General features: G+C 39.3%; 1 protein-coding gene across 2 annotated transcripts in view; it reads left to right on the plus strand.

Annotated features, from left to right (window-relative positions):
* The window catches only part of akap13 (A-kinase anchoring protein 13), a gene marked incomplete in the record, with an annotated part of 138,567 nt that overhangs the window by 72,478 nt on the left and 59,315 nt on the right, over positions 1-6,774 (plus strand).

The following is a 6,774-nucleotide window of genomic DNA, read 5'->3' on the forward strand; positions in this document are numbered from 1 at the left end:
ATATATATGTTTACTGTACATCGGTTGGTGATAGTTGTTTTTTCTTTTCTTTTTTTTTGCCTTGACACTTTTTTCTTTTGTCCTCTATTTTTCTGCTTTCCTCAGTTTTAGCCCACATTGCAGATACAATAACTTTGTCAGAAAATAAATTTTAAAATCCTTGCCTGAATCTTAAGGAAAGCCTTGAAAGACCAGCTGAAAGCCTGGGGAATTACTGATTGAGACAATTTAAAATTTTCAAAAAAGTGTCCCTTCTTCGAAGCAAAGTCTAAAAAAATGGAGGGGTTTAAAAGTTTTGCCCGGTATTGTATCTTTAATGTTTTTTTCCCTGGTTGCATTCATTCCACAAACTGAAACACAGAAACATAAAAACAACCATCTGTTGGTTGGCAGATGACCCAAAATCATCATTTTTTTTGCATATTTGTTTAATCAAGTTTCAGTTTTTTAGCTTTTCTATGTATTCATGAGTTCAAACAGTTGACATACTCCTTCATACAGGTGGTTATCAAAGTTTCAGTTTTTGTGATATGAGCACAAAAGGATGGGGTGCTTACTAAAATACTGTACATGTACATACTACAGATGGGAAACATTTAAATTCACAAGAAAATTCTACAATAATAGATTAGTACCATAAGCTATTTGTTTACTTAGCTATCCATGAATGGTACATTTTTTTCAGTAAACTACCACTGAAAAGAGGCTACATTAATCTGGTGTATTTACAGCTAATAATGATTAAAACAGTCATTCATAAAATACCAGTGTCCTGAAGTTGAACCTGCTGAGTGGAATAATCTGAATCTTATAAACAAACAACTCATTGCTGAAGGGCGGAGCTTAGATGTAAGTAAACTTTGCACACAGCATCAGATATGGTTGACGTTCTTTCACTTCTGCTCATGACATCCAGGAAGTGCTCCTGACGAGAAAAAAAAATGTAAAGATGTCTCTTTTGTATGTCACACTCCTCTTCAGTTTAAACTTGATCTAATGTCAGCTGCTTTTCTTTACACTGAAAGGGTGAAATGGCAAGGGTGTGTGTGCGTGTTTGAGAAAGAAAGAGAGGGTAAGTAAGAGCGATATGATGCTGTGGGAAAAGGCAGTGGCAGTCTAACAGTTTCCTCTGCCCTTCGATGGAAACGGGCATTTGGCCAAATGACTTCATTTCGACTAGTTTAACATCCCAGCATTGCTCCTGGCCTGGAGTCACAAAACACATCATCATTCTGTTTTACTAAGTAGAGTTGCTGTGAAAAAGATTTTTCTTTCTTTCTTTTTTCTTTTTTACTTGAATAACTACCCTAGTAGTATGGTAGTAAGACATAAACTTGGTCCACAAAGACCCACCCAACAATCCACATGGCTCAAAAGTTGATTCATAACATCCTGGTTCTGTACACCCAAGGACACTCCCTTCAGTTCTGTTTATGCAGCGACTGATCAGAGGTGTTTTGGTAGCAGATTAGCAGATGGTTGTAATGTTAGTCTTTATTAATGCTCTGTTAATAATGAAAGAAATCATGTTGTTTATAACATTTCATCAGTCCTTCATACATAAGTGCATTTCTGAGATTCACCTCAGAATAGAACCGTTCTCGGGTCTGCCATTTGCCAGCCTCTCGGATCAAAGCGTGCCGTGTATTCATGCCTGGCTGGAAACAGTCATTCTGTCAGCCTGGCATCCTTCAGTGCTGCTGAATCTCTCTGGCACAATGCCTGTTCGAAAACAAGGCAGCAGTCCAAGTCCCGCATAAACACAATCACACACACAGAAACACACATACCAGCCTGCCTTTTATTTTTAAACCAGATGTGTTTTTACAGGGTACAGTCTAGATTCCTCCGACACTACAAATATGCACTAAGTTGTTCAGAATCCAGCAAGACAGCTTTCAGATGAGCAGACTGGCTTCTTGCAGGCTTATTGATTGTTTTGCAGGCCTCATTGGCTGACACTTTAAACCTCTTGGGGTGTATTGATCAAAACATACTAACCTCCTGAACTTTAAAACGTCTCAGCCTGCGTTTCTCCTCATCCTCTGTGCTCTTGGCAGGAAAAATAAGCATATTTGCTCAGCCAGGTGCTACTAGTCTTTTTTTTACCTAACTCTAATTTTGTTTCTCAGAGTGTGAAAAAATAGCATCTTCTGTGGCTGTTTTTAGGTTGCTTTGCATCAACTATTCAAAAAATGATTTAGAAGTTAAGCTGAGATGAGAATCTGTGTGAAATCAGAGAAGTGTTTTGTGTCTGTTAAAAGCTGTATCCTCCAATCATTTAGTCATTCAGTCACTGTTGAAGCTTTTGGCAGCAACACAGTGAAATGATGAAGTAAATACATGTATTTCCACTCTCGGTATATTCACTTCTTTTTTATATCTAATTTGTTTAATATGTTATGCATAAAAGTGTGAAACTATACTGTCGGTCATGGTGGGTGAAGAGTCTACTAAGGGTCGTGCACTCAGGAATGGCAATTTACGTGAAAGTTTTTTTGCATATAATTTCAACCTTACATCCACAAAGAAACTTTGTTTTAGAAGAGTTTTGACAAAATGGGTTCCAGAGTGTGGGGGGAAAAAGACATTTGTCTCTGGTGTTGTGTGGGCAGCCAAAGTGCTATGTTTTGAAAATGATGATGTCATAGCGCCACGTCTAACCTAACCTAGCACCAGCTGGAACATAGTACAGTACGAACTTTTCTATAATCACCATTTTGGATGTAACTGTTCACATGCTCGAGACTGAAATGTTTGCGTTTATGCATGTTTCGTTGGAAAAACAAAAATCAAAATGACAGCTAGTGACCCGGTGCGTAAACTACCATGGATTTAACGAGCACAGTAATATCAGTGTAAATATTGAGAATAAAGACGCTTTCCAAAGATTGTTCAAGTATAAACAGGACCTTATTCTTAGGTTTGGCTTTCATTGCTGTGTTCTGGGGCCTGTCCATGTAACTTTTTGTAATTAATGACAAATCACTGATATTTGTTTTACCCTCCAACAGAACTCTTAGCTGTACAGTATGTGTGTGTTAGTTTGTGTGTACTGCAGCTCTGTGACCAGCTAATCTTTCCTCGTCAGCGTGTTTGTTCTCTCTCARCGGGCTCTGTTTGATATCTGAACACAGCTGTGAGGAAAGAAGGGGGGAAAAAGCTTGTGTTTGTGCCTGCATCTGTGTGTGTTTGGGAGTGGGGTGGAGGGATTTGTTGTGTGCATGTGAGTCTTGATGAAGGAGAAAAGGCAACATAAGTTTGTCATGTGGGTGACTGCATGCGGCACTGCTGGTCCATGTAGGTGCCTGGACATGGTGCTGTTYGCTAAGTGAGCATCTGCGTGTGTAATTGAAGGAATGCAAAAGTGAAMAGCCACACTCACCACTCCCTGGCTTGGACAACAGAGCTCAGTGTTTCTTTGGATCAGTGGGCTAGTCAATAGCRTACAGTGGGCTAGTTTCTTAAAACCCCTCTGGACATGACCTTGCTGGTGCTATGGAGTCTCTCATCCGGTCATTTTTATTTTTTTGGCATCTTCCATGTTATTTTTTGGTCTTTCTTCTCTACATTAGCCATTTCTGATGAAAGACCATGTGAAGTCCTTGGCGAACATCATTATTGGTTTCATATAAAAAACAGCAACAACATACAAACAAAAAACTTATATATCAAAGAAAACTCGAACACACAGGCTCCAAGCTGGGGGCTATAAATAGGCCCACTMCCGCTTGGTGCCTCTCACCATGGRCAACACCATGGGAATAAGATTCAGCTCCTCCTTATTAAAATTGGTTTTAGAACTCATGCTGTGTATTGAGGTGATCCCAACTACATGAAGTTGTTACTTCTCCAACTCAGACACAAGCTTAGGATCCTTCCCCACCAGTGAGGTGACATTCCATGTCCCAATAGCCATCTTTGGTAAGTGAAAAGGTTTTTATAAGGTTTTTAATATGTTCCAAATAAAGATTCCAGTACGTGACTAACTTCTTAGGTTTAATGGCGTGTACAGGTTTAACAAAGTGTGCAAACAGAATAAGTGTAGACAAACGATCTAACTGCAAAATATTCTAACACATCCAAGGTTTTAGTCAAGTTCACAAACTGTTATGACTAACATGATAAAAWWTTTTTATTTGTCCAGCTGCAATGGGCCCCAGCAACCAGTTTCTGATTGGTCTTTCTGCTCATGATGTGACATAGCAATTGTACTATGATTGGATATGACTTGTTGTGTCGTAATCTCTACGTGTGTGAATAAAGGTAGATCACATCCGCAAAGATTGGGAGAACTTCTCTGAGCTTGACTTAAGTTAAGTACACTGAACTTCTTCCCCTTTGCAAAGTGTATCATTTAAACTTTACCGGTCTCTGATTGTCTTTGTTTAAATGTATGGTTGGGTTGCTGTTTTTCAAAGTCTCAGGTAAAAATACCGGACAGTAAGCTTTGCAACCTTATGATCCATCCTTCAGGTGGTGGGCCCACAGGAAGACAAAACCATCTAGATCAATTGGGCTGAGCTTGATTGGGCCCCAAAGTTAGAGGCCTAGTCACTAGGTCCTCGCCAGTAACCCCCTTTCCCAGTCTTGGCTCCAGGGTGGGGCTTTTATTGTGTTTGCTAATGTTGATTAGCTGTGGTGACCACCTTGAATCAGGTCAACTCCAGAAGTTAATCAGTTGTAGATGGGCATCCAGTTACATTTGTGGGGTGAGTTCAGCGATGCTTGAACTGTAGTTAAATATTACTTCCTTTAAATAAAGTGAGGCTGTTTAACTTCTTATTACTGTTTTCTTTTAGAATAGTAGAGGTAATTAACCTCTTGCTGTAACTTCATATTTAATGCACAAACAAAAACAATGTGTCAGTTTTCTAATTTAACACTTGACAGGTTAAGTTCATTCCTTTTAGATGAGGGTAGTCTGCTAGTTTTACTTCAACTATTGTTGGCTTTATAGGTAAACTCTTTAGCTGACACCCAAAGCTTATATACTAATTAACTAACAGACTTTTCACTCCCATTGATCTAGCCTGGTAAAAACCAGACCCTTGTCCTTCGCTTTGCTTCATTCGAGGGTCTGGACTCTCGGCTATAGAGAAGTGATTCTTGCTGGAGGCGTGGCCTCTGCTGAAGTTTAAAATGATTGGATTGGTTGGCCACGATGTATGTCGTTGTGAAGGAGCTAAGCTATGAAGCTAACCGGAAATCGCGTGTGCTGTAAACAACCCTACTGAGAGGAGAGAAGTACCAAGCCGAATGAGACGGCTGTAAATGAGAGCTGCTGCTTTGTCAGACAAATTTAATTTAATTTGGAAGCCTTATCTACACAGACTGGCTTCACTCACTTCCTCCACTGCCATAGAGCTGAACTAAATAGCAGACACTGTGCAGAAAATCAACGTCGTTCAAAACTCCACCTTCTGTTTGCTGATGGTCCAGGTAAAATAAACTACAAGCAAACACTGCGCAGAAAATCGACATTCTGTTCTCTGATTGGCCCAGATGAAAAATCTCCCGAAGAAATCCTTGTCAATGGGAGAAATCCCAGACGGAGCAGTGAAGGGAAACTAGAATTGAGCGGAACTGCATAGGAAGGCAAGGACCAGTCTACTGTTGATCAGATATAGGCTACAGAATGCAGTGACGGACATGGCAGCATTCAAAACTTAGCAAGTTTTGTTGCTCAAAAGGGACTTAAACTGGAGGTCGATGCCAATTAGAGCACTTAACAATGGCATTCTTTTACTATGTTCTACCTTAAAAAAGCATAAAATAATTGCCTAATTTAATAATAATAATTGGCAATTCTGTATACTGCATTTTCWTAACAACTGAACCTAGCTTAGTTAATTGATTGTGGTAAAGAATTGAACTATGTGCTTGAAACATACACTGTCTGTTTCTTTTAAACAAGACTGTGTATGTTTCAAGCACATAGTTCGATTCTTTACCACAATCAATTAACTAAGCTAGGTTCAGTTGTTATGAAAATGCTGTATACAGAATTGCCTAATTTAATAATAATAATTGGCAATTCTGTATACAGCATTTTCATAACAACTGAAACTAGCTTAGTTAATTGATTGTGGTAAAGAATCAAACTATTTGCTTGAAACATACACAGTCTTGTTTAAAAGAAACAGACACTTGGCTGTAGTAGTATGGTCGTTCGGTTAATTGGCCTCCGTCTAACCTTCACCTTTGTTTTGTCCTGTTGGGCTCTCCAGCTGAAAACAGGCCACGAACTTCAGATGATGGGGCTGTTTATTCTGTCTCTGGTTGTTCCTTTGTACACGTTTTAACACAGCCAAGTTTAAAGGGGAAGGCTTAAGCTTGTTGATCTGAGCCAGAATTAACCTGAGCTTACTGTGGATTGAAGTTAAATAGGAAGAATTAAGCAGCAGAGGTAGCAAGTTAAAAAAAGCTTCAACACAGCACCAAAAAGGGATAAATTCTATATAACCCTTGCTGAGGAACCCTTGCTACTGCTACTATCAGATTCACAGACCGTGTCTCAACAAGTGTTGCTTTTGTTGTGTGGTTTTCTGCTTCAGAAATTGTGGCAGTGTGGCTTTAATCAACAATTCATTTTATTTCACTTCACTAGGCTTATATGAGGTCAACGCTTCTCATTTTTATTTACGTCATTAATGGTGTTTATTAAAACTCACTGAGGCTCTGTAAGATTCACATAGCTGTCTATCAAATGTGCATGGCTTAGGCCAAACTGTTAAAGCTTTTGTGTTGTCTGACACGAGGGTGGGGTGGGGG

Source organism: Austrofundulus limnaeus, unplaced genomic scaffold (genome assembly GCF_001266775.1).
Source record: "Austrofundulus limnaeus strain Quisiro unplaced genomic scaffold, Austrofundulus_limnaeus-1.0 Scaffold131, whole genome shotgun sequence".
NCBI classification, from domain to species: Eukaryota; Metazoa; Chordata; class Actinopteri; order Cyprinodontiformes; family Rivulidae; genus Austrofundulus; species Austrofundulus limnaeus.